This window comes from Carcharodon carcharias, chromosome 11, assembly GCF_017639515.1.
Source record: "Carcharodon carcharias isolate sCarCar2 chromosome 11, sCarCar2.pri, whole genome shotgun sequence".
In the NCBI taxonomy this organism is placed as follows: Eukaryota; Metazoa; Chordata; class Chondrichthyes; order Lamniformes; family Lamnidae; genus Carcharodon; species Carcharodon carcharias.
In genome coordinates, this window is record NC_054477.1 from 118,439,724 (window position 1) to 118,466,837 (window position 27,114).

Below are 27,114 nucleotides of genomic sequence, written 5' to 3' on the forward strand. Positions count from 1 at the left end.
TGCGATTGAAACCCTGAGCACAGGCTAAAGAGAGGGGTAGAGACTGACACCCCGAGCACAGGGTGAAGAAATGGGTACAGACTGAAACCTTGAGCACAGGCTGAAAAAAGAGGTAGAGTCTAAAAGCCTGAACACAGGCAGAAGAGAGGGGTAGAGACTGAAACACTGAGTCAGGCTGAAGAGAGGGATAGAGACTGAAACACTGAGCACAGGCTGAAGAAAGGGGTACAGACTGACACCCTGAGCACAGGCTGAAAAAAGAGGTAGAGACTAAAACCCTGAACACAGGCTCAAGATAGGGGTAGAGTCTGAAACCCTGAGCACAGGCTGTAGAAAGGGGTTGAGAGAGAAACCCTGAGCACAGGCTGAAGAACGGGTTGCGACTGAAACCCGGAGCACCGGCTGAAGAGAGGGGTAGAGACTGAAACCCTGAGCACATTCTGAAGAAAGGTGTAGAGTCTGAAACCCTGAGCACAGACTGTAGAGAGGGGAAGAGACTGAAACCCAGCGCACAGGCTGAAGAGAGGGATAGAGACTGAAACCCTGTGCACAGGCTGAAGAAAGAGGTAGAGACTGAAACACGGAGCACAGGCTGAAGAAAGGGGTAGTGACTGAAACCCAGAGCACTGGCTGAAGAGAGGGGTAGAGAATGAAACCCTGAGTACAGGCTGAAGAACGGGTTTAGACTGTAATCCTGAGCACAGACTGAAGAAAGTGGTAGAGACTGAAACCCTGAGCACAGGCTGAAGAACGTGTTGAGACTGAAACCCTGAGCACAGGCTGAAGAAAGGGGTAGAGTCTGAAACCCTGAGCACAGGCTGTAGAAAGGGGTTGAGGCAGAAACCCTGAGCACAGGCTGACGAGAGGGCAAGAGACTGAAGCTTAGATGACAGGCTGAAGAACAGGTTGAGACTGAAACGCTGAGCACAGGCAGAAGTCAGGGGTAGAGACTGAAACCCTGAGCACAATCTGAAGAAAGGGGTAGAGACTGAAGCCCTGAACACAGGCTTAAGCAAGGGGTAGAGACTGAAACCCCAAGCACAGGGTGAAGAATGGGGTAGAGACTGAAACCCTGAACACAGGCTGAAGAGAGTTATACAGACTGAAATCCTGAGCTCAGGCCGAAGAGAGGGGAAGAGACTGAAATCCAGAGCACCGGCTGAACAACAGGTTGAGACTGAAACCCAGAGCACAGGCTGAAGAGAGGGGTAGAGACTGAAACCCAGAGCACAGGCTGAAGAGAGGGGTAGAGACTGAAACCCTGAGTACAGACCGAAGAACAGATTGAGACTGAGACCCTGAGCACAGGCTGAAGAGAGTTATACAGACTGAAATCCTGAGCTCAGGCCGAAGAGAGGGGAAGAGACTGAAATCCAGAACACCGGCTGAACAAAAGGTTGAGTCTGACACCCCGAGCACAGGGTGAAGAAAGGGGTACAGACTGAAACCCTGAGCACAGGCTGAAAATAGAGGTAGAGACTAAAACCCTGAACACAGGCTGAAGAGAGGGGTAGAGACTGAAGCCCTGAGTACAGGCTGAAGGACTGGTTGAGCCTGAAACCCTGAGCACAGGCTGAAGAGAGGGTTAGAGACTGAAACACTGAGCGCAGGCTGAAGAGAGTGGTAGAGACTGAAACCCTGAGTACATACTGAAGAACAGGTTGAGACTGAAACCCTGAGCACAGGCTGAAGAGATGGGTAGAGACAGAAGGCCAGAGTACAGGCTGAAGGGCTTGTTGAGACTGAAACCTTGAGCACAGACTGAAAAAAGAAGTAGAGACTAAAACCCTGAACACTGGCAGAAGAGAGGGGTAGAAACTGAAACAATGAGTCAGTCTGAAGACAGGGGTAGAGACTGAAACCCTGAGCACAGTCTGTAGAAAGGGGTTGAGACAGAAACCCTGAGCACAGGGTGAAGATAGGGTTACAGACTGAAACCCTGAGCACAGGCTGAAAACAGAGGTAGAGACTAAAACCCTGAACACAGGCTGAAGATAGGGGTAGAGTCTGAAACCCTGAGCACAGGCTGTAGAAAGGGGTTGAGACAGAAACCCTAAGCACAGGCTGAAGAAAGCGGTAGTGTCTGAAACCCTGAGCACAGGCTGTAGAAAGGGGTTGAGACAGAAACCCTGAGCACAGGCTGAAGAGATGGGAAGAGACTGAAACCCAGAGCACAGGCTGAAGAGAGGGATAGAGACTGAAACCCTGAGCACAGGCTGAAGAACGGGTTGCGACTGAAACCCTGAGCACTGGCTGAAGAGAGGGGTAGAGACTGAAACACTGAGTCAGGCTGAAGAGAGGGGTAGAGACTGAAACCCTGAGCACAGGCTGAAGAAAGTGATAGAGTCTGAAACCCAGAGCACAGGCTGTAGAGAGGATAAGAGACTGATACCCAGAGCACTGGCTGAAGGGCGGGGTAGAGACTGAAACCCTGAGTACAGACTGAAGAACAGGTTGAGACTGAAACCCTGAGCACAGGCTGAAGAGAAGGGTCGAGTCTGACACCCCGAGCATAGGGTGAAGAAAGGGGTACAGACTGAAACCCTGAGCACAGGCTGAAGAGAGGAGTAGAGACTGAAGCCCTGAGTATAGGCTGAAGGACTGGTTGAGCCTGAAACCCTGAGCACAGGCTGAAGAGAGGCTTAGAGACTGATACCCTGAGCTCAGGCTTAAGAACGTGTTGCAACTGAAACCCTGAGCACAGGCTGAAGAGAGGGGTAGAGACTGAAGCCCTGAGTATAGGCTGAAGGACTGGTTGAGCCTGAAACCCTGAGCACAGGCTGAAGAGAGGCTTAGAGACTGAAACCCTGAGCTCAGGCTTAAGAACGTGTTGCGACTGAAACCCTGAGCACCGGCTGAAGAGAGGGTTAGAGACTGAAACCCTGAGCGCAGGCTGAAGTGAGGAGTAGAGACTCTAACCCTGAGCACAGGCTGAAGAGAGGGGCAGAGACTAAAAACCTGAGCAAAGGCTGAAGAGAAGGGTAGAGACTGAAACCCCGAGCACAGGGTGAAGAAAGGGGTACAGACTGAAACCCTGAGTACAGACTGAAGAACCGGTTGAGACTGAAACCCTGAGCACAGGCTGAAGAGAAGGGTCGAGTCTGACAGCCCGAGCATAGGGTGAAGAAAGGGGTACAGATTGAAACCCTGAGCACAGGCTGAAAAAAGAGGTAGAGACTAAAACCCTGAACACAGGCTGAAGATAGGGGTAGAGTCTGAAACCCTGAGCACAGGCTGTAGAAAGGGGTTGAGACAGAAACCCTAAGCACAGGCTGAAGAAAGGGGTAGTGTCTGAAACCCTGAGCACAGGCTGTAGAAAGGGGTTGAGACAGAAACCCTGAGCACAGGCTGAAGAGATGGGAAGAGACTGAAACCCAGAGCACAGGCTGAAGAGAGGGATAGAGACTGAAACCCTGAGCACAGGCTGAAGAACGGGTTGCGACTGAAACCCTGAGCACTGGCTGAAGAGAGGGGTAGAGACTGAAACACTGAGTCAGGCTGAAGAGAGGGGTAGAGACTGAAACCCTGAGCACAGGCTGAAGAAAGTGATAGAGTCTGAAACCCAGAGCACAGGCTGTAGAGAGGATAAGAGACTGATACCCAGAGCACTGGCTGAAGGGCGGGGTAGAGACTGAAACCCTGAGTACAGACTGAAGAACAGGTTGAGACTGAAACCCTGAGCACAGGCTGAAGAGAAGGGTCGAGTCTGACACCCCGAGCATAGGGTGAAGAAAGGGGTACAGACTGAAACCCTGAGCACAGGCTGAAGAGAGGAGTAGAGACTGAAGCCCTGAGTATAGGCTGAAGGACTGGTTGAGCCTGAAACCCTGAGCACAGGCTGAAGAGAGGCTTAGAGACTGATACCCTGAGCTCAGGCTTAAGAACGTGTTGCAACTGAAACCCTGAGCACAGGCTGAAGAGAGGGGTAGAGACTGAAGCCCTGAGTATAGGCTGAAGGACTGGTTGACCCTGAAACCCTGAGCACAGGCTGAAGAGAGGCTTAGAGACTGAAACCCTGAGCTCAGGCTTAAGAACGTGTTGCGACTGAAACCCTGAGCACCGGCTGAAGAGAGGGTTAGAGACTGAAACCCTGAGCGCAGGCTGAAGTGAGGGGTAGAGACTCTAACCCTGAGCACAGGCTGAAGAGAGGGGCAGAGACTAAAAACCTGAGCAAAGGCTGAAGAGAAGGGTAGAGACTGAAACCCCGAGCACAGGGTGAAGAAAGGGGTACAGACTGAAACCCTGAGTACAGACTGAAGAACCGGTTGAGACTGAAACCCTGAGCACAGGCTGAAGAGAAGGGTCGAGTCTGACACCCCGAGCATAGGGTGAAGAAAGGGGTACAGATTGAAACCCTGAGCACAGGCTGAAAAAAGAGGTAGAGACTAAAACCCTGAACACAGGCTGAAGAGAGGGGTAGAGACTGAAGCCCTGAGTATAGGCTGAAGGACTGGTTGAGCCTGAAACCCTGAGCACAGGCTGAAGAGAGGCTTAGAGACTGAATCCCTGAGCGCAGGCTGAAGTGAGGGGTAGAGACTGAAACCCTGAGTACAGATTGAAGAACAGGTTGAGACTGAAACACTGAGCACAGGCTGAAGAGATGGGTAGAGATTGAAACCATGAGTACAGGCTGAAGAGAGGGGCAGAGACTAAAAACCTGAGCAAAGGCTGAAGAGAAGGGTAGAGACTGAAACCCCGAGCACAGGATGAAGAAAGGGGTACAGACTGAAACCCTGAGCACAGGCTGAAAAAAGAGGTAGAGACTAAAACCCTGAACACAGGCAGAAGATAGGGGTAGAGACTGAAGCCTTGAGTTTAGGCTGAAGGACTGGTTGAGCCTGAAACCCTGAGCACAGGCTGAAGAGAGGGTTAGAGACTGAAACCCTGAGCACAGGCTGAAGAACGTGTTGCGATTGAAACCCTGAGCACAGGCTAAAGAGAGGGGTAGAGACTGACACCCTGAGCACAGGGTGAAGAAAAGGGTACAGACTGAAACCTTGAGCACAGGCTGAAAAAAGAGGTAGAGTCTAAAAGCCTGAACACAGGCAGAAGAGAGGGGTAGAGACTGAAACACTGAGTCAGGCTGAAGAGAGGGATAGAGACTGAAACCCTGAGCACAGGCTGAAGAAAGGGGTAGTGTCTGAAACCCTGAGCACAGGCTGTAGAAAGGGGTTGAGAAAGAAAGCCTGAGCACAGGCTGAAGAAAGGGTTAGAGTCTGAAACCCTGAGCACAGGCTGTAGAAAGGGGTTGAGACAGATACCCTGAGCACAGGCTGAAGAACGGGTTGCGACTGAAACCCGGAGCACCGGCTGAAGAGAGGGGTAGAGACTGAAACCCTGAGCACAGGCTGAAGAAAGGGGTAGAGTCTGAAACCCTGAGCACAGTCTGTAGAGAGGGGAAGAGACTGAAACCCAGAGCACAGGCTGAAGAGAGGGATAGAGACTGAAACCCTGAGCACAGGCTGAAGAAAGAGGTAGAGACTGAAACACGGAGCACAGGCTGAAGAAAGGGGTAGAGACTGAAACCCTGAGCACTGGCTGAAGAGAGGGGTAGAGACTGAAACCCTGAGTACAGGCTGAAGAACGGGTTTAGACTGTAATCCTGAGCACAGACTGAAGAAAGTGGTAGAGACTGAAACCCTGAGCACAGGCTGAAGAACGGATTGAGACTGAAACCCTGAGCACAGGCTGAAGAAAGGGGTAGAGTCTGAAACCCTGAGCACAGGCTGTAGAAAGGGGTTGAGGCAGAAACCCTGAGCACAGGCTGACGAGAGGGGAAGAGACTGAAGCTTAGATGACCGGCTGAAGAACAGGTTGAGACTGAAACCCTGAACACAGGCAGAAGTGAGGGGTAGAGACTGAAACCCTGAGCACAGTCTGAAGAAAGGGGTAGAGACTGAAGCCCTGAACACAGGCTTAAGCAAGGGGTAGAGACTGAAACCCCAAGCACAGGGTGAAGAAAGGGGTAGAGACTGAAACCCTGACCACAGTCTGAAGAGAGTTATACAGACTGAAATCCTGAGCACAGGCCGAAGAGAGGGGTAGGGACTGAAACCCAGCGCACCGGCTGAAGAGAGGGGTTGAGAATGAAACCCTGAGCACGGGCTGAAGAACAGGTTGAGACTGAAATCCTGAGCACAAGCTTAAGAAATGGTTAGATTCCAGAACCCTGAGCACATTGTGAAGAAAGGGATTGAGACAGAAACCCAGAGCACAGGCTGAAGAGCGGGGTAGAGACTGAAACCCAGAGCACAGGCTGAAGAGAGGGGTAGAGACTGAAACCCAGAGCACAGGCTGAAGAGAGGGGTAGAGACTGAAACCCTGAGTACATACTGAAGAACAGGTTGAGACTGAAACCCTGAGCACAGGCTGAAGAGATGGGTAGAGACTGAAGGGCTTGTTGAGACTGAAACCTTGAGCACAGACTGAAAAAAGAAGTAGAGACTAAAACCCTGAACACAGGCAGAAGAGAGGGGTAGAAACTGAAACAATGAGTCAGTCTGAAGACAGGGGTAGAGACTGAAACCCTGAGCACAGTCTGTAGAAAGGGGTTGAGACAGAAACCCTGAGCACAGGGTGAAGATAGGGTTACAGACTGAAACCCTGAGCACAGGCTGAAAAAAGAGGTAGAGACTAAAACCCTGAACACAGGCTGAAGATAGGGGTAGAGTCTGAAACCCTGAGCACAGGCTGTAGAAAGGGGTTGAGACAGAAACCCTAAGCACAGGCTGAAAAAAGGGGTAGTGTCTGAAACCCTGAGCACAGGCTGTAGAAAGGGGTTGAGACAGAAACCCTGAGCACAGGCTGAAGAGATGAGAAGAGACTGAAACCCAGAGCACAGGCTGAAGAGAGGGATAGAAACTGAAACCCTGAGCACAGGCTGAAGAACGGCTTGCGACTGAAACCCTGAGCACTGGCTGAAGAGAGGGGTAGAGACTGAAACACTGAGTCAGGCTGAAGAGAGGGGTAGAGACTGAAACCCTGAGCACAGGCTGAAGAAAGTGATAGAGTCTGAAACCCAGAGCACAGGCTGTAGAGAGGATAAGAGACTGATACCCATAGCTCTGGCTGAAGGGCGGGGTAGAGACTGAAACCCTGAGTACAGACTGAAGAACAGGTTGAGACTGAAACCCTGAGCACAGGCTGAAGAGAAGGGTCGAGTCTGACACCCCGAGCATAGGGTGAAGAAAGGGGTACAGACTGAAACCCTGAGCACAGGTTGAAGAGAGGGGTAGAGACTGAAGCCCTGAGTATAGGCTGAAGTACTGGTTGAGCCTGAAACCCTGAGCACAGGCTGAATAGAGGCTTAGAGACTGAAACCCTGAGCTCAGGCTTAAGAACGTGTTGCGACTGAAACCCTGAGCACAGGCTGAAGAGAGGGGTAGAGACTGAAGCCCTCAGTATAGGCTGAAGGACTGGTTGAGCCTGAAACCCTGAGCACAGGCTGAAGAGAGGCTTAGAGACTGAATCCCTGAGCGCAGTCTGAAGTGAGGGGTAGAGACTGAAAACCTGAGTACAAATTGAAGAACAGGTTGAGACTGAAACACTGAGCACAGGCTGAAGAGATGGGCAGAGACTGAAACCCTGAGTACAGGCTGAAGAGAGGGGCAGAGACTAAAAACCTGAGCAAAGGCTGAAGAGAAGGGTAGAGACTGAAACCCCGAGCACAGGGTGAAGAAAGGGGTACAGACTGAAACCCTGAGCACAGGCTGAAAAAAGAGGTAGAGACTAAAACCCTGAACACAGGCAGAAGATAGGGGTAGAGACTGAAGCCTTGAGTTTAGGCTGAAGGACTGGTTGAGCCTGAAACCCTGAGCACAGGCTGAAGAGAGGGTTAGAGACTGAAACCCTGAGCACAGGCTGAAGAACGTGTTGCGATTGGAACCCTGAGCACAGGCTAAAGAGAGGGGTAGAGACTGACACCCCGAGCACAGGGTGAAGAAAAGGGTACAGACTGAAACCTTGAGCACAGGCTGAAAAAAGAGGTAGAGTCTAAAAGCCTGAACACAGGCAGAAGAGAGGGGTAGAGACTGAAACACTGAGTCAGGCTGAAGAGAGGGATAGAGACTGAAACCCTGAGCACAGGCTGAAGAAAGGGGCAGTGTCTGAAACCCTGAGCACAGGCTGTAGAAAGGGGTTGAGAAAGAAAGCCTGAGCACAGGCTGAAGAAAGGGTTAGAGTCTGAAACCCTGAGCACAGGCTGTAGAAAGGGGTTGAGACAGATACCCTGAGCACAGGCTGAAGAACGGGTTGCGACTGAAACCCGGAGCACCGGCTGAAGAGAGGGGTAGAGACTGAAACCCTGAGCACAGGCTGAAGAAAGGGGTAGAGTCTGAAACCCTGAGCACAGTCTGTAGAGAGGGGAAGAGACTGAAACCCAGAGCACAGGCTGAAGAGAGGGATAGAGACTGAAACCCTGAGCACAGGCTGAAGAAAGAGGTAGAGACTGAAACACGGAGCACAGGCTGAAGAAAGGGGTAGAGACTGAAACCCTGAGCACTGGCTGAAGAGAGGGGTAGAGACTGAAACCCTGAGTACAGGCTGAAGAACGGGTTTAGACTGTAATCCTGAGCACAGACTGAAGAAAGTGGTAGAGACTGAAACCCTGAGCACAGGCTGAAGAACGGATTGAGACTGAAACCCTGAGCACAGGCTGAAGAAAGGGGTAGAGTCTGAAACCCTGAGCACAGGCTGTAGAAAGGGGTTGAGGCAGAAACCCTGAGCACAGGCTGACGAGAGGGGAAGAGACTGAAGCTTAGATGACCGGCTGAAGAACAGGTTGAGACTGAAACCCTGAACACAGGCAGAAGTGAGGGGTAGAGACTGAAACCCTGAGCACAGTCTGAAGAAAGGGGTAGAGACTGAAGCCCTGAACACAGGCTTAAGCAAGGGGTAGAGACTGAAACCCCAAGCACAGGGTGAAGAAAGGGGTAGAGACTGAAACCCTGACCACAGTCTGAAGAGAGTTATACAGACTGAAATCCTGAGCACAGGCCGAAGAGAGGGGTAAGGACTGAAACCCAGCGCACCGGCTGAAGAGAGGGGTTGAGAATGAAACCCTGAGCACGGGCTGAAGAACAGGTTGAGACTGAAATCCTGAGCACAAGCTTAAGAAATGGTTAGATTCCAGAACCCTGAGCACATTGTGAAGAAAGGGATTGAGACAGAAACCCAGAGCACAGGCTGAAGAGCGGGGTAGAGACTGAAACCCAGAGCACAGGCTGAAGAGAGGGGTAGAGACTGAAACCCAGAGCACAGGCTGAAGAGAGGGGTAGAGACTGAAACCCTGAGTACATACTGAAGAACAGGTTGAGACTGAAACCCTGAGCACAGGCTGAAGAGATGGGTAGAGACTGAAGGGCTTGTTGAGACTGAAACCTTGAGCACAGACTGAAAAAAGAAGTAGAGACTAAAACCCTGAACACAGGCAGAAGAGAGGGGTAGAAACTGAAACAATGAGTCAGTCTGAAGACAGGGGTAGAGACTGAAACCCTGAGCACAGTCTGTAGAAAGGGGTTGAGACAGAAACCCTGAGCACAGGGTGAAGATAGGGTTACAGACTGAAACCCTGAGCACAGGCTGAAAAAAGAGGTAGAGACTAAAACCCTGAACACAGGCTGAAGATAGGGGTAGAGTCTGAAACCCTGAGCACAGGCTGTAGAAAGGGGTTGAGACAGAAACCCTAAGCACAGGCTGAAAAAAGGGGTAGTGTCTGAAACCCTGAGCACAGGCTGTAGAAAGGGGTTGAGACAGAAACCCTGAGCACAGGCTGAAGAGATGAGAAGAGACTGAAACCCAGAGCACAGGCTGAAGAGAGGGATAGAAACTGAAACCCTGAGCACAGGCTGAAGAACGGCTTGCGACTGAAACCCTGAGCACTGGCTGAAGAGAGGGGTAGAGACTGAAACACTGAGTCAGGCTGAAGAGAGGGGTAGAGACTGAAACCCTGAGCACAGGCTGAAGAAAGTGATAGAGTCTGAAACCCAGAGCACAGGCTGTAGAGAGGATAAGAGACTGATACCCATAGCACTGGCTGAAGGGCGGGGTAGAGACTGAAACCCTGAGTACAGACTGAAGAACAGGTTGAGACTGAAACCCTGAGCACAGGCTGAAGAGAAGGGTCGAGTCTGACACCCCGAGCATAGGGTGAAGAAAGGGGTACAGACTGAAACCCTGAGCACAGGTTGAAGAGAGGGGTAGAGACTGAAGCCCTGAGTATAGGCTGAAGTACTGGTTGAGCCTGAAACCCTGAGCACAGGCTGAATAGAGGCTTAGAGACTGAAACCCTGAGCTCAGGCTTAAGAACGTGTTGCGACTGAAACCCTGAGCACAGGCTGAAGAGAGGGGTAGAGACTGAAGCCCTCAGTATAGGCTGAAGGACTGGTTGAGCCTGAAACCCTGAGCTCAGGCTGAAGAGAGGCTTAGAGACTGAATCCCTGAGCGCAGTCTGAAGTGAGGGGTAGAGACTGAAACCCTGAGTACAAATTGAAGAACAGGTTGAGACTGAAACACTGAGCACAGGCTGAAGAGATGGGTAGAGACTGAAACCCTGAGTACAGGCTGAAGAGAGGGGCAGAGACTAAAAACCTGAGCAAAGGCTGAAGAGAAGGGTAGAGACTGAAACCCCGAGCACAGGGTGAAGAAAGGGGTACAGACTGAAACCCTGAGCACAGGCTGAAAAAAGAGGTAGAGACTAAAACCCTGAACACAGGCAGAAGATAGGGGTAGAGACTGAAGCCTTGAGTTTAGGCTGAAGGACTGGTTGAGCCTGAAACCCTGAGCACAGGCTGAAGAGAGGGTTAGAGACTGAAACCCTGAGCACAGGCTGAAGAACGTGTTGCGATTGAAACCCTGAGCACAGGCTAAAGAGAGGGGTAGAGACTGACACCCCGAGCACAGGGTGAAGAAAAGGGTACAGACTGAAACCTTGAGCACAGGCTGAAAAAAGAGGTAGAGTCTAAAAGCCTGAACACAGGCAGAAGAGAGGGGTAGAGACTGAAACACTGAGTCAGGCTGAAGAGAGGGATAGAGACTGAAACCCTGAGCACAGGCTGAAGAAAGGGGCAGTGTCTGAAACCCTGAGCACAGGCTGTAGAAAGGGGTTGAGAAAGAAAGCCTGAGCACAGGCTGAAGAAAGGGTTAGAGTCTGAAACCCTGAGCACAGGCTGTAGAAAGGGGTTGAGACAGATACCCTGAGCACAGGCTGAAGAACGGGTTGCGACTGAAACCCGGAGCACCGGCTGAAGAGAGGGGTAGAGACTGAAACCCTGAGCACAGGCTGAAGAAAGGGGTAGAGTCTGAAACCCTGAGCACAGTCTGTAGAGAGGGGAAGAGACTGAAACCCAGAGCACAGGCTGAAGAGAGGGATAGAGACTGAAACCCTGAGCACAGGCTGAAGAAAGAGGTAGAGACTGAAACACGGAGCACAGGCTGAAGAAAGGGGTAGAGACTGAAACCCTGAGCACTGGCTGAAGAGAGGGGTAGAGACTGAAACCCTGAGTACAGGCTGAAGAACGGGTTTAGACTGTAATCCTGAGCACAGACTGAAGAAAGTGGTAGAGACTGAAACCCTGAGCACAGGCTGAAGAACGGATTGAGACTGAAACCCTGAGCACAGGCTGAAGAAAGGGGTAGAGTCTGAAACCCTGAGCACAGGCTGTAGAAAGGGGTTGAGGCAGAAACCCTGAGCACAGGCTGACGAGAGGGGAAGAGACTGAAGCTTAGATGACCGGCTGAAGAACAGGTTGAGACTGAAACCCTGAACACAGGCAGAAGTGAGGGGTAGAGACTGAAACCCTGAGCACAGTCTGAAGAAAGGGGTAGAGACTGAAGCCCTGAACACAGGCTTAAGCAAGGGGTAGAGACTGAAACCCCAAGCACAGGGTGAAGAAAGGGGTAGAGACTGAAACCCTGACCACAGTCTGAAGAGAGTTATACAGACTGAAATCCTGAGCACAGGCCGAAGAGAGGGGTAAGGACTGAAACCCAGCGCACCGGCTGAAGAGAGGGGTTGAGAATGAAACCCTGAGCACGGGCTGAAGAACAGGTTGAGACTGAAATCCTGAGCACAAGCTTAAGAAATGGTTAGATTCCAGAACCCTGAGCACATTGTGAAGAAAGGGATTGAGACAGAAACCCAGAGCACAGGCTGAAGAGCGGGGTAGAGACTGAAACCCAGAGCACAGGCTGAAGAGAGGGGTAGAGACTGAAACCCAGAGCACAGGCTGAAGAGAGGGGTAGAGACTGAAACCCTGAGTACATACTGAAGAACAGGTTGAGACTGAAACCCTGAGCACAGGCTGAAGAGATGGGTAGAGACTGAAGGGCTTGTTGAGACTGAAACCTTGAGCACAGACTGAAAAAAGAAGTAGAGACTAAAACCCTGAACACAGGCAGAAGAGAGGGGTAGAAACTGAAACAATGAGTCAGTCTGAAGACAGGGGTAGAGACTGAAACCCTGAGCACAGTCTGTAGAAAGGGGTTGAGACAGAAACCCTGAGCACAGGGTGAAGATAGGGTTACAGACTGAAACCCTGAGCACAGGCTGAAAAAAGAGGTAGAGACTAAAACCCTGAACACAGGCTGAAGATAGGGGTAGAGTCTGAAACCCTGAGCACAGGCTGTAGAAAGGGGTTGAGACAGAAACCCTAAGCACAGGCTGAAAAAAGGGGTAGTGTCTGAAACCCTGAGCACAGGCTGTAGAAAGGGGTTGAGACAGAAACCCTGAGCACAGGCTGAAGAGATGAGAAGAGACTGAAACCCAGAGCACAGGCTGAAGAGAGGGATAGAAACTGAAACCCTGAGCACAGGCTGAAGAACGGCTTGCGACTGAAACCCTGAGCACTGGCTGAAGAGAGGGGTAGAGACTGAAACACTGAGTCAGGCTGAAGAGAGGGGTAGAGACTGAAACCCTGAGCACAGGCTGAAGAAAGTGATAGAGTCTGAAACCCAGAGCACAGGCTGTAGAGAGGATAAGAGACTGATACCCATAGCTCTGGCTGAAGGGCGGGGTAGAGACTGAAACCCTGAGTACAGACTGAAGAACAGGTTGAGACTGAAACCCTGAGCACAGGCTGAAGAGAAGGGTCGAGTCTGACACCCCGAGCATAGGGTGAAGAAAGGGGTACAGACTGAAACCCTGAGCACAGGTTGAAGAGAGGGGTAGAGACTGAAGCCCTGAGTATAGGCTGAAGTACTGGTTGAGCCTGAAACCCTGAGCACAGGCTGAATAGAGGCTTAGAGACTGAAACCCTGAGCTCAGGCTTAAGAACGTGTTGCGACTGAAACCCTGAGCACAGGCTGAAGAGAGGGGTAGAGACTGAAGCCCTCAGTATAGGCTGAAGGACTGGTTGAGCCTGAAACCCTGAGCACAGGCTGAAGAGAGGCTTAGAGACTGAATCCCTGAGCGCAGTCTGAAGTGAGGGGTAGAGACTGAAAACCTGAGTACAAATTGAAGAACAGGTTGAGACTGAAACACTGAGCACAGGCTGAAGAGATGGGCAGAGACTGAAACCCTGAGTACAGGCTGAAGAGAGGGGCAGAGACTAAAAACCTGAGCAAAGGCTGAAGAGAAGGGTAGAGACTGAAACCCCGAGCACAGGGTGAAGAAAGGGGTACAGACTGAAACCCTGAGCACAGGCTGAAAAAAGAGGTAGAGACTAAAACCCTGAACACAGGCAGAAGATAGGGGTAGAGACTGAAGCCTTGAGTTTAGGCTGAAGGACTGGTTGAGCCTGAAACCCTGAGCACAGGCTGAAGAGAGGGTTAGAGACTGAAACCCTGAGCACAGGCTGAAGAACGTGTTGCGATTGGAACCCTGAGCACAGGCTAAAGAGAGGGGTAGAGACTGACACCCCGAGCACAGGGTGAAGAAAAGGGTACAGACTGAAACCTTGAGCACAGGCTGAAAAAAGAGGTAGAGTCTAAAAGCCTGAACACAGGCAGAAGAGAGGGGTAGAGACTGAAACACTGAGTCAGGCGGAAGAGAGGGATAGAGACTGAAACCCTGAGCACAGGCTGAAGAAAGGGGCAGTGTCTGAAACCCTGAGCACAGGCTGTAGAAAGGGGTTGAGAAAGAAAGCCTGAGCACAGGCTGAAGAAAGGGTTAGAGTCTGAAACCCTGAGCACAGGCTGTAGAAAGGGGTTGAGACAGATACCCTGAGCACAGGCTGAAGAACGGGTTGCGACTGAAACCCGGAGCACCGGCTGAAGAGAGGGGTAGAGACTGAAACCCTGAGCACAGGCTGAAGAAAGGGGTAGAGTCTGAAACCCTGAGCACAGTCTGTAGAGAGGGGAAGAGACTGAAACCCAGAGCACAGGCTGAAGAGAGGGATAGAGACTGAAACCCTGAGCACAGGCTGAAGAAAGAGGTAGAGACTGAAACATGGAGCACAGGCTGAAGAAAGGGGTAGAGACTGAAACCCTGAGCACTGGCTGAAGAGAGGGGTAGAGAATGAAACCCTGAGTACAGGCTGAAGAACGGGTTTAGACTGTAATCCTGAGCACAGACTGAAGAAAGTGGTAGAGACTGAAACCCTGAGCACAGGCTGAAGAACGGATTGAGACTGAAACCCTGAGCACAGGCTGAAGAAAGGGGTAGAGTCTGAAACCCTGAGCACAGGCTGTAGAAAGGGGTTGAGGCAGAAACCCTGAGCACAGGCTGACGAGAGGGGAAGAGACTGAAGCTTAGATGACCGGCTGAAGAACAGGTTGAGACTGAAACCCTGAACACAGGCAGAAGTGAGGGGTAGAGACTGAAACCCTGAGCACAGTCTGAAGAAAGGGGTAGAGACTGAAGCCCTGAACACAGGCTTAAGCAAGGGGTAGAGACTGAAACCCCAAGCACAGGGTGAAGAAAGGGGTAGAGACTGAAACCCTGACCACAGTCTGAAGAGAGTTATACAGACTGAAATCCTGAGCACAGGCCGAAGAGAGGGGTAGGGACTGAAACCCAGCGCACCGGCTGAAGAGAGGGGTTGAGAATGAAACCCTGAGCACGGGCTGAAGAACAGGTTGAGACTGAAATCCTGAGCACAAGCTTAAGAAATGGTTAGATTCCAGAACCCTGAGCACATTGTGAAGAAAGGGATTGAGACAGAAACCCAGAGCACAGGCTGAAGAGCGGGGTAGAGACTGAAACCCAGAGCACAGGCTGAAGAGAGGGGTAGAGACTGAAACCCAGAGCACAGGCTGAAGAGAGGGGTAGAGACTGAAACCCTGAGTACATACTGAAGAACAGGTTGAGACTGAAACCCTGAGCACAGGCTGAAGAGATGGGTAGAGACTGAAGGGCTTGTTGAGACTGAAACCTTGAGCACAGACTGAAAAAAGAAGTAGAGACTAAAACCCTGAACACAGGCAGAAGAGAGGGGTAGAAACTGAAACAATGAGTCAGTCTGAAGACAGGGGTAGAGACTGAAACCCTGAGCACAGTCTGTAGAAAGGGGTTGAGACAGAAACCCTGAGCACAGGGTGAAGATAGGGTTACAGACTGAAACCCTGAGCACAGGCTGAAAAAAGAGGTAGAGACTAAAACCCTGAACACAGGCTGAAGATAGGGGTAGAGTCTGAAACCCTGAGCACAGGCTGTAGAAAGGGGTTGAGACAGAAACCCTAAGCACAGGCTGAAAAAAGGGGTAGTGTCTGAAACCCTGAGCACAGGCTGTAGAAAGGGGTTGAGACAGAAACCCTGAGCACAGGCTGAAGAGATGAGAAGAGACTGAAACCCAGAGCACAGGCTGAAGAGAGGGATAGAAACTGAAACCCTGAGCACAGGCTGAAGAACGGCTTGCGACTGAAACCCTGAGCACTGGCTGAAGAGAGGGGTAGAGACTGAAACACTGAGTCAGGCTGAAGAGAGGGGTAGAGACTGAAACCCTGAGCACAGGCTGAAGAAAGTGATAGAGTCTGAAACCCAGAGCACAGGCTGTAGAGAGGATAAGAGACTGATAGCCATAGCACTGGCTGAAGGGCGGGGTAGAGACTGAAACCCTGAGTACAGACTGAAGAACAGGTTGAGACTGAAACCCTGAGCACAGGCTGAAGAGAAGGGTCGAGTCTGACACCCCGAGCATAGGGTGAAGAAAGGGGTACAGACTGAAACCCTGAGCACAGGTTGAAGAGGGGGGTAGAGACTGAAGCCCTGAGTATAGGCTGAAGTACTGGTTGAGCCTGAAACCCTGAGCACAGGCTGAATAGAGGCTTAGAGACTGAAACCCTGAGCTCAGGCTTAAGAACGTGTTGCGACTGAAACCCTGAGCACAGGCTGAAGAGAGGGGTAGAGACTGAAGCCCTCAGTATAGGCTGAAGGACTGGTTGAGCCTGAAACCCTGAGCTCAGGCTGAAGAGAGGCTTAGAGACTGAATCCCTGAGCGCAGTCTGAAGTGAGGGGTAGAGACTGAAACCCTGAGTACAAATTGAAGAACAGGTTGAGACTGAAACACTGAGCACAGGCTGAAGAGATGGGTAGAGACTGAAACCCTGAGTACAGGCTGAAGAGAGGGGCAGAGACTAAAAACCTGAGCAAAGGCTGAAGAGAAGGGTAGAGACTGAAACCCCGAGCACAGGGTGAAGAAAGGGGTACAGACTGAAACCCTGAGCACAGGCTGAAAAAAGAGGTAGAGACTAAAACCCTGAACACAGGCAGAAGATAGGGGTAGAGACTGAAGCCTTGAGTTTAGGCTGAAGGACTGGTTGAGCCTGAAACCCTGAGCACAGGCTGAAGAGAGGGTTAGAGACTGAAACCCTGAGCACAGGCTGAAGAACGTGTTGCGATTGAAACCCTGAGCACAGGCTAAAGAGAGGGTTAGAGACTGACACCCCGAGCACAGGGTGAAGAAAAGGGTACAGACTGAAACCTTGAGCACAGGCTGAAAAAAGAGGTAGAGTCTAAAAGCCTGAACACAGGCAGAAGAGAGGGGTAGAGACTGAAACACTGAGTCAGGCTGAAGAGAGGGATAGAGACTGAAACCCTGAGCACAGGCTGAAGAAAGGGGCAGTGTCTGAAACCCTGAGCACAGGCTGTAGAAAGGGGTTGAGAAAGAAAGCCTGAGCACAGGCTGAAGAAAGGGTTAGAGTCTGAAACCCTGAGCACAGGCTGTAGAAAGGGGTTGAGACAGATACCCTGAGCACAGGCTGAAGAACGGGTTGCGACTGAAACCCGGAGCACCGGCTGAAGAGAGGGGTAGAGACTGAAACCCTGAGCACAGGCTGAAGAAAGGGGTAGAGTCTGAAACCCTGAGCACAGTCTGTAGAGAGGGGAAGAGACTGAAACCCAGAGCACAGGCTGAAGAGAGGGATAGAGACTGAAACCCTGAGCACAGGCTGAAGAAAGAGGTAGAGACTGAAACACGGAGCACAGGCTGAAGAAAGGGGTAGAGACTGAAACCCTGAGCACTGGCTGAAGAGAGGGGTAGAGACTGAAACCCTGAGTACAGGCTGAAGAACGGGTTTAGACTGTAATCCTGAGCACAGACTGAAGAAAGTGGTAGAGACTGAAACCCTGAGCACAGGCTGAAGAACGGATTGAGACTGAAACCCTGAGCACAGGCTGAAGAAAGGGGTAGAGTCTGAAACCCTGAGCACAGGCTGTAGAAAGGGGTTGAGGCAGAAACCCTGAGCACAGGCTGACGAGAGGGGAAGAGACTGAAGCTTAGATGACCGGCTGAAGAACAGGTTGAGACTGAAACCCTGAACACAGGCAGAAGTGAGGGGTAGAGACTGAAACCCTGAGCACAGTCTGAAGAAAGGGGTAGAGACTGAAGCCCTGAACACAGGCTTAAGCAAGGGGTAGAGACTGAAACCCCAAGCACAGGGTGAAGAAAGGGGTAGAGACTGAAACCCTGACCACAGTCTGAAGAGAGTTATACAGACTGAAATCCTGAGCACAGGCCGAAGAGAGGGGTAAGGACTGAAACCCAGCGCACCGGCTGAAGAGAGGGGTTGAGAATGAAACCCTGAGCACGGGCTGAAGAACAGGTTGAGACTGAAATCCTGAGCACAAGCTTAAGAAATGGTTAGATTCCAGAACCCTGAGCACATTGTGAAGAAAGGGATTGAGACAGAAACCCAGAGCACAGGCTGAAGAGCGGGGTAGAGACTGAAACCCAGAGCACAGGCTGAAGAGAGGGGTAGAGACTGAAACCCAGAGCACAGGCTGAAGAGAGGGGTAGAGACTGAAACCCTGAGTACATACTGAAGAACAGGTTGAGACTGAAACCCTGAGCACAGGCTGAAGAGATGGGTAGAGACTGAAGGGCTTGTTGAGACTGAAACCCTGAGCACAGGCTGAAAAAAGAGGTAGAGACTAAAACCCTGAACACAGGCTGAAGATAGGGGTAGAGTCTGAAACCCTGAGCACAGGCTGTAGAAAGGGGTTGAGACAGAAACCCTAAGCACAGGCTGAAAAAAGGGGTAGTGTCTGAAACCCTGAGCACAGGCTGTAGAAAGGGGTTGAGACAGAAACCCTGAGCACAGGCTGAAGAGATGAGAAGAGACTGAAACCCAGAGCACAGGCTGAAGAGAGGGATAGAAACTGAAACCCTGAGCACAGGCTGAAGAACGGCTTGCGACTGAAACCCTGAGCACTGGCTGAAGAGAGGGGTAGAGACTGAAACACTGAGTCAGGCTGAAGAGAGGGGTAGAGACTGAAACCCTGAGCACAGGCTGAAGAAAGTGATAGAGTCTGAAACCCAGAGCACAGGCTGTAGAGAGGATAAGAGACTGATACCCATAGCTCTGGCTGAAGGGCGGGGTAGAGACTGAAACCCTGAGTACAGACTGAAGAACAGGTTGAGACTGAAACCCTGAGCACAGGCTGAAGAGAAGGGTCGAGTCTGACACCCCGAGCATAGGGTGAAGAAAGGGGTACAGACTGAAACCCTGAGCACAGGTTGAAGAGAGGGGTAGAGACTGAAGCCCTGAGTATAGGCTGAAGTACTGGTTGAGCCTGAAACCCTGAGCACAGGCTGAATAGAGGCTTAGAGACTGAAACCCTGAGCTCAGGCTTAAGAACGTGTTGCGACTGAAACCCTGAGCACAGGCTGAAGAGAGGGGTAGAGACTGAAGCCCTCAGTATAGGCTGAAGGACTGGTTGAGCCTGAAACCCTGAGCACAGGCTGAAGAGAGGCTTAGAGACTGAATCCCTGAGCGCAGTCTGAAGTGAGGGGTAGAGACTGAAACCCTGAGTACAAATTGAAGAACAGGTTGAGACTGAAACACTGAGCACAGGCTGAAGAGATGGGCAGAGACTGAAACCCTGAGTACAGGCTGAAGAGAGGGGCAGAGACTAAAAACCTGAGCAAAGGCTGAAGAGAAGGGTAGAGACTGAAACCCCGAGCACAGGGTGAAGAAAGGGGTACAGACTGAAACCCTGAGCACAGGCTGAAAAAAGAGGTAGAGACTAAAACCCTGAACACAGGCAGAAGATAGGGGTAGAGACTGAAGCCTTGAGTTTAGGCTGAAGGACTGGTTGAGCCTGAAACCCTGAGCACAGGCTGAAGAGAGGGTTAGAGACTGAAACCCTGAGCACAGGCTGAAGAACGTGTTGCGATTGAAACCCTGAGCACAGGCTAAAGAGAGGGGTAGAGACTGACACCCCGAGCACAGGGTGAAGAAAAGGGTACAGACTGAAACCTTGAGCACAGGCTGAAAAAAGAGGTAGAGTCTAAAAGCCTGAACACAGGCAGAAGAGAGGGGTAGAGACTGAAACACTGAGTCAGGCTGAAGAGAGGGATAGAGACTGAAACCCTGAGCACAGGCTGAAGAAAGGGGCAGTGTCTGAAACCCTGAGCACAGGCTGTAGAAAGGGGTTGAGAAAGAAAGCCTGAGCACAGGCTGAAGAAAGGGTTAGAGTCTGAAACCCTGAGCACAGGCTGTAGAAAGGGGTTGAGACAGATACCCTGAGCACAGGCTGAAGAACGGGTTGCGACTGAAACCCGGAGCACCGGCTGAAGAGAGGGGTAGAGACTGAAACCCTGAGCACAGGCTGAAGAAAGGGGTAGAGTCTGAAACCCTGAGCACAGTCTGTAGATAGGGGAAGAGACTGAAACCCAGAGCACAGGCTGAAGAGAGGGATAGAGACTGAAACCCTGAGCACAGGCTGAAGAAAGAGGTAGAGACTGAAACACGGAGCACAGGCTGAAGAAAGGGGTAGAGACTGAAACCCTGAGCACTGGCTGAAGAGAGGGGTAGAGACTGAAACCCTGAGTACAGGCTGAAGAACGGGTTTAGACTGTAATCCTGAGCACAGACTGAAGAAAGTGGTAGAGACTGAAACCCTGAGCACAGGCTGAAGAACGGATTGAGACTGAAACCCTGAGCACAGGCTGAAGAAAGGGGTAGAGTCTGAAACCCTGAGCACAGGCTGTAGAAAGGGGTTGAGGCAGAAACCCTGAGCACAGGCTGACGAGAGGGGAAGAGACTGAAGCTTAGATGACCGGCTGAAGAACAGGTTGAGACTGAAACCCTGAACACAGGCAGAAGTGAGGGGTAGAGACTGAAACCCTGAGCACAGTCTGAAGAAAGGGGTAGAGACTGAAGCCCTGAACACAGGCTTAAGCAAGGGGTAGAGACTGAAACCCCAAGCACAGGGTGAAGAAAGGGGTAGAGACTGAAACCCTGACCACAGTCTGAAGAGAGTTATACAGACTGAAATCCTGAGCACAGGCCGAAGAGAGGGGAAGGGACTGAAACCCAGCGCACCGGCTGAAGAGAGGGGTTGAGAATGAAACCCTGAGCACGGGCTGAAGAACAGGTTGAGACTGAAATCCTGAGCACAAGCTTAAGAAATGGTTAGATTCCAGAACCCTGAGCACATTGTGAAGAAAGGGATTGAGACAGAAACCCAGAGCACAGGCTGAAGAGCGGGGTAGAGACTGAAACCCAGAGCACAGGCTGAAGAGAGGGGTAGAGACTGAAACCCAGAGCACAGGCTGAAGAGAGGGGTAGAGACTGAAACCCTGAGTACATACTGAAGAACAGGTTGAGACTGAAACCCTGAGCACAGGCTGAAGAGATGGGTAGAGACTGAAGGGCTTGTTGAGACTGAAACCTTGAGCACAGACTGAAAAAAGAAGTAGAGACTAAAACCCTGAACACAGGCAGAAGAGAGGGGTAGAAACTGAAACAATGAGTCAGTCTGAAGACAGGGGTAGAGACTGAAACCCTGAGCACAGTCTGTAGAAAGGGGTTGAGACAGAAACCCTGAGCACAGGGTGAAGATAGGGTTACAGACTGAAACCCTGAGCACAGGCTGAAAAAAGAGGTAGAGACTAAAACCCTGAACACAGGCTGAAGATAGGGGTAGAGTCTGAAACCCTGAGCACAGGCTGTAGAAAGGGGTTGAGACAGAAACCCTAAGCACAGGCTGAAAAAAGGGGTAGTGTCTGAAACCCTGAGCACAGGCTGTAGAAAGGGGTTGAGACAGAAACCCTGAGCACAGGCTGAAGAGATGAGAAGAGACTGAAACCCAGAGCACAGGCTGAAGAGAGGGATAGAAACTGAAACCCTGAGCACAGGCTGAAGAACGGCTTGCGACTGAAACCCTGAGCACTGGCTGAAGAGAGGGGTAGAGACTGAAACACTGAGTCAGGCTGAAGAGAGGGGTAGAGACTGAAACCCTGAGCACAGGCTGAAGAAAGTGATAGAGTCTGAAACCCAGAGCACAGGCTGTAGAGAGGATAAGAGACTGATACCCATAGCACTGGCTGAAGGGCGGGGTAGAGACTGAAACCCTGAGTACAGACTGAAGAACAGGTTGAGACTGAAACCCTGAGCACAGGCTGAAGAGAAGGGTCGAGTCTGACACCCCGAGCATAGGGTGAAGAAAGGGGTACAGACTGAAACCCTGAGCACAGGTTGAAGAGAGGGGTAGAGACTGAAGCCCTGAGTATAGGCTGAAGTACTGGTTGAGCCTGAAACCCTGAGCACAGGCTGAATAGAGGCTTAGAGACTGAAACCCTGAGCTCAGGCTTAAGAACGTGTTGCGACTGAAACCCTGAGCACAGGCTGAAGAGAGGGGTAGAGACTGAAGCCCTCAGTATAGGCTGAAGGACTGGTTGAGCCTGAAACCCTGAGCTCAGGCTGAAGAGAGGCTTAGAGACTGAATCCCTGAGCGCAGTCTGAAGTGAGGGGTAGAGACTGAAACCCTGAGTACAAATTGAAGAACAGGTTGAGACTGAAACACTGAGCACAGGCTGAAGAGATGGGTAGAGACTGAAACCCTGAGTACAGGCTGAAGAGAGGGGCAGAGACTAAAAACCTGAGCAAAGGCTGAAGAGAAGGGTAGAGACTGAAACCCCGAGCACAGGGTGAAGAAAGGGGTACAGACTGAAACCCTGAGCACAGGCTGAAAAAAGAGGTAGAGACTAAAACCCTGAACACAGGCAGAAGATAGGGGTAGAGACTGAAGCCTTGAGTTTAGGCTGAAGGACTGGTTGAGCCTGAAACCCTGAGCACAGGCTGAAGAGAGGGTTAGAGACTGAAACCCTGAGCACAGGCTGAAGAACATGTTGCGATTGAAACCCTGAGCACAGGCTAAAGAGAGGGGTAGAGACTGACACCCCGAGCACAGGGTGAAGAAAAGGGTACAGACTGAAACCTTGAGCACAGGCTGAAAAAAGTGGTAGAGTCTAAAAGCCTGAACACAGGCAGAAGAGAGGGGTAGAGACTGAAACACTGAGTCAGGCTGAAGAGAGGGATAGAGACTGAAACCCTGAGCACAGGCTGAAGAAAGGGGCAGTGTCTGAAACCCTGAGCACAGGCTGTAGAAAGGGGTTGAGAAAGAAAGCCTGAGCACAGGCTGAAGAAAGGGTTAGAGTCTGAAACCCTGAGCACAGGCTGTAGAAAGGGGTTGAGACAGATACCCTGAGCACAGGCTGAAGAACGGGTTGCGACTGAAACCCGGAGCACCGGCTGAAGAGAGGGGTAGAGACTGAAACCCTGAGCACAGGCTGAAGAAAGGGGTAGAGTCTGAAACCCTGAGCACAGTCTGTAGAGAGGGGAAGAGACTGAAACCCAGAGCACAGGCTGAAGAGAGGGATAGAGACTGAAACCCTGAGCACAGGCTGAAGAAAGAGGTAGAGACTGAAACACGGAGCACAGGCTGAAGAAAGGGGTAGAGACTGAAACCCTGAGCACTGGCTGAAGAGAGGGGTAGAGACTGAAACCCTGAGTACAGGCTGAAGAACGGGTTTAGACTGTAATCCTGAGCACAGACTGAAGAAAGTGGTAGAGACTGAAACCCTGAGCACAGGCTGAAGAACGGATTGAGACTGAAACCCTGAGCACAGGCTGAAGAAAGGGGTAGAGTCTGAAACCCTGAGCACAGGCTGTAGAAAGGGGTTGAGGCAGAAACCCTGAGCACAGGCTGACGAGAGGGGAAGAGACTGAAGCTTAGATGACCGGCTGAAGAACAGGTTGAGACTGAAACCCTGAACACAGGCAGAAGTGAGGGGTAGAGACTGAAACCCTGAGCACAGTCTGAAGAAAGGGGTAGAGACTGAAGCCCTGAACACAGGCTTAAGCAAGGGGTAGAGACTGAAACCCCAAGCACAGGGTGAAGAAAGGGGTAGAGACTGAAACCCTGACCACAGTCTGAAGAGAGTTATACAGACTGAAATCCTGAGCACAGGCCGAAGAGAGGGGTAAGGACTGAAACCCAGCGCACCGGCTGAAGAGAGGGGTTGAGAATGAAACCCTGAGCACGGGCTGAAGAACAGGTTGAGACTGAAATCCTGAGCACAAGCTTAAGAAATGGTTAGATTCCAGAACCCTGAGCACATTGTGAAGAAAGGGATTGAGACAGAAACCCAGAGCACAGGCTGAAGAGCGGGGTAGAGACTGAAACCCAGAGCACAGGCTGAAGAGAGGGGTAGAGACTGAAACCCAGAGCACAGGCTGAAGAGAGGGGTAGAGACTGAAACCCTGAGTACATACTGAAGAACAGGTTGAGACTGAAACCCTGAGCACAGGCTGAAGAGATGGGTAGAGACTGAAGGGCTTGTTGAGACTGAAACCTTGAGCACAGACTGAAAAAAGAAGTAGAGACTAAAACCCTGAACACAGGCAGAAGAGAGGGGTAGAAACTGAAACAATGAGTCAGTCTGAAGACAGGGGTAGAGACTGAAACCCTGAGCACAGTCTGTAGAAAGGGGTTGAGACAGAAACCCTGAGCACAGGGTGAAGATAGGGTTACAGACTGAAACCCTGAGCACAGGCTGAAAAAAGAGGTAGAGACTAAAACCCTGAACACAGGCTGAAGATAGGGGTAGAGTCTGAAACCCTGAGCACAGGCTGTAGAAAGGGGTTGAGACAGAAACCCTAAGCACAGGCTGAAAAAAGGGGTAGTGTCTGAAACCCTGAGCACAGGCTGTAGAAAGGGGTTGAGACAGAAACCCTGAGCACAGGCTGAAGAGATGAGAAGAGACTGAAACCCAGAGCACAGGCTGAAGAGAGGGATAGAAACTGAAACCCTGAGCACAGGCTGAAGAACGGCTTGCGACTGAAACCCTGAGCACTGGCTGAAGAGAGGGGTAGAGACTGAAACACTGAGTCAGGCTGAAGAGAGGGGTAGAGACTGAAACCCTGAGCACAGGCTGAAGAAAGTGATAGAGTCTGAAACCCAGAGCACAGGCTGTAGAGAGGATAAGAGACTGATACCCATAGCTCTGGCTGAAGGGCGGGGTAGAGACTGAAACCCTGAGTACAGACTGAAGAACAGGTTGAGACTGAAACCCTGAGCACAGGCTGAAGAGAAGGGTCGAGTCTGACACCCCGAGCATAGGGTGAAGAAAGGGGTACAGACTGAAACCCTGAGCACAGGTTGAAGAGAGGGGTAGAGACTGAAGCCCTGAGTATAGGCTGAAGTACTGGTTGAGCCTGAAACCCTGAGCACAGGCTGAATAGAGGCTTAGAGACTGAAACCCTGAGCTCAGGCTTAAGAACGTGTTGCGACTGAAACCCTGAGCACAGGCTGAAGAGAGGGGTAGAGACTGAAGCCCTCAGTATAGGCTGAAGGACTGGTTGAGCCTGAAACCCTGAGCACAGGCTGAAGAGAGGCTTAGAGACTGAATCCCTGAGCGCAGTCTGAAGTGAGGGGTAGAGACTGAAACCCTGAGTACAAATTGAAGAACAGGTTGAGACTGAAACACTGAGCACAGGCTGAAGAGATGGGCAGAGACTGAAACCCTGAGTACAGGCTGAAGAGAGGGGCAGAGACTAAAAACCTGAGCAAAGGCTGAAGAGAAGGGTAGAGACTGAAACCCCGAGCACAGGGTGAAGAAAGGGGTACAGACTGAAACCCTGAGCACAGGCTGAAAAAAGAGGTAGAGACTAAAACCCTGAACACAGGCAGAAGATAGGGGTAGAGACTGAAGCCTTGAGTTTAGGCTGAAGGACTGGTTGAGCCTGAAACCCTGAGCACAGGCTGAAGAGAGGGTTAGAGACTGAAACCCTGAGCACAGGCTGAAGAACGTGTTGCGATTGAAACCCTGAGCACAGGCTAAAGAGAGGGGTAGAGACTGACACCCCGAGCACAGGGTGAAGAAAAGGGTACAGACTGAAACCTTGAGCACAGGCTGAAAAAAGAGGTAGAGTCTAAAAGCCTGAACACAGGCAGAAGAGAGGGGTAGAGACTGAAACACTGAGTCAGGCTGAAGAGAGGGATAGAGACTGAAACCCTGAGCACAGGCTGAAGAAAGGGGCAGTGTCTGAAACCCTGAGCACAGGCTGTAGAAAGGGGTTGAGAAAGAAAGCCTGAGCACAGGCTGAAGAAAGGGTTAGAGTCTGAAACCCTGAGCACAGGCTGTAGAAAGGGGTTGAGACAGATACCCTGAGCACAGGCTGAAGAACGGGTTGCGACTGAAACCCGGAGCACCGGCTGAAGAGAGGGGTAGAGACTGAAACCCTGAGCACAGGCTGAAGAAAGGGGTAGAGTCTGAAACCCTGAGCACAGTCTGTAGAGAGGGGAAGAGACTGAAACCCAGAGCACAGGCTGAAGAGAGGGATAGAGACTGAAACCCTGAGCACAGGCTGAAGAAAGAGGTAGAGACTGAAACACGGAGCACAGGCTGAAGAAAGGGGTAGAGACTGAAACCCTGAGCACTGGCTGAAGAGAGGGGTAGAGACTGAAACCCTGAGTACAGGCTGAAGAACGGGTTTAGACTGTAATCCTGAGCACAGACTGAAGAAAGTGGTAGAGACTGAAACCCTGAGCACAGGCTGAAGAACGGATTGAGACTGAAACCCTGAGCACAGGCTGAAGAAAGGGGTAGAGTCTGAAACCCTGAGCACAGGCTGTAGAAAGGGGTTGAGGCAGAAACCCTGAGCACAGGCTGACGAGAGGGGAAGAGACTGAAGCTTAGATGACCGGCTGAAGAACAGGTTGAGACTGAAACCCTGAACACAGGCAGAAGTGAGGGGTAGAGACTGAAACCCTGAGCACAGTCTGAAGAAAGGGGTAGAGACTGAAGCCCTGAACACAGGCTTAAGCAAGGGGTAGAGACTGAAACCCCAAGCACAGGGTGAAGAAAGGGGTAGAGACTGAAACCCTGACCACAGTCTGAAGAGAGTTATACAGACTGAAATCCTGAGCACAGGCCGAAGAGAGGGGTAGGGACTGAAACCCAGCGCACCGGCTGAAGAGAGGGGTTGAGAATGAAACCCTGAGCACGGGCTGAAGAACAGGTTGAGACTGAAATCCTGAGCACAAGCTTAAGAAATGGTTAGATTCCAGAACCCTGAGCACATTGTGAAGAAAGGGATTGAGACAGAAACCCAGAGCACAGGCTGAAGAGCGGGGTAGAGACTGAAACCCAGAGCACAGGCTGAAGAGAGGGGTAGAGACTGAAACCCAGAGCACAAGCTGAAGAGAGGGGTAGAGACTGAAACCCTGAGTACATACTGAAGAACAGGTTGAGACTGAAACCCTGAGCACAGGCTGAAGAGATGGGTAGAGACTGAAGGGCTTGTTGAGACTGAAACCTTGAGCACAGACTGAAAAAAGAAGTAGAGACTAAAACCCTGAACACAGGCAGAAGAGAGGGGTAGAAACTGAAACAATGAGTCAGTCTGAAGACAGGGGTAGAGACTGAAACCCTGAGCACAGTCTGTAGAAAG